Here is a 1,091-nt window from a genome sequence, read left to right as displayed (position 1 = left end):
CTATTTAATGTCCGAAGTTTCACCCCACTTTGCAGGGCTGTTCAAAGCGATAGGCTAAACAACTATATATTACTATGCCTGTTTAAAATATCGCAAGATAGGGAATTTTATATATTAATCCTGATTGATTCCTTGTATCAATTTTGTCCTTCAATGTGCTCTTATAAATTTTGATTTTATTGTTGGGTCTATAACTCAAAGAGTTGACATCATAATCCTTAAATGATTTCTTAATATCCTCAGATAGTCTGTTAATACAATTAAATCCATGCAAATTTTTATTATTTACCATTTCGTTTCCTGTTTTATTTTTTATATTTTTAAGGTTAATTTCTCAAATCTTGTAAATTAATTTTTTTTGGTAAAAATTTTCTAGGAACGTATTACTTATCTTATTTTTTATTATGTGCAACCTAATAGCTTTTTTTATATAATTATTTATTACATTATATTTCATATGATGAGGGTGGCAAGAATAATAATTCAATATCATATTACTGCTGGTTCTTTTTTTGTCCATTCTGTGGCCAACCTTCTACCCCCATAACCCCTGATGACCTGAAAATCAGGTCGAAACGTCGGCATAAAATAAATAAATATTGTTTTGTTTATTTATGTTGTTCTTTACTGACCGCACCCCCCTCCCACAAACTTCTCCAATCATTAATCTACGGACAACTAAAAAATTAAAATTATTGGAGAAGTTTGTCGGGAGGAAACTTCTCCAATAATTTTTATTTTTGGTTACTACTTGAATTTTTGTTCTAATTTTATTTCTTTAATTAGTTATGTTTCATAATTTTGTTTGGAAATATTTTGAATTTCACAATATATTTGGGTATTTAAACATGGTTATCATAGTTATCTGTGACTTATTAATTTTAGCTATTCTAAATGTGCATACTTAAAAATATATCTTTTTAATTTATACATTTATGCAATACTTTGTTCTAATAATCACTAATTATTAGTTTAAGAATTTGCCGCCAATCTGCAACTATTTTCAAGTTTATAAAGGCTTCATTAAATTTATTTTTTATACTAATTATCTATTTTTAACTCTGATTATTTTAGTTCAATTAACTTTATTC

At 26.5% G+C, this 1,091-nt stretch overlaps 1 protein-coding gene across 1 annotated transcript in view; it reads left to right on the top strand.

Moving 5' to 3' along the window:
* ND-MLRQ (NADH dehydrogenase (ubiquinone) MLRQ subunit) overlaps positions 1-1,091 on the top strand; it is a 4,713-nt gene that overhangs the window by 3,091 nt on the left and 531 nt on the right. The gene's annotated exons all lie outside the window — the stretch shown is intronic.

The sequence above is a fragment of the Halyomorpha halys genome, unplaced genomic scaffold, assembly GCF_000696795.3.
Source record: "Halyomorpha halys isolate HHAL.00 unplaced genomic scaffold, Hhal_1.1 Scaffold253.1, whole genome shotgun sequence".
Taxonomy (NCBI): domain Eukaryota; kingdom Metazoa; phylum Arthropoda; class Insecta; order Hemiptera; family Pentatomidae; genus Halyomorpha; species Halyomorpha halys.
This window is presented reverse-complemented; position numbering and strand designations above follow the sequence as displayed.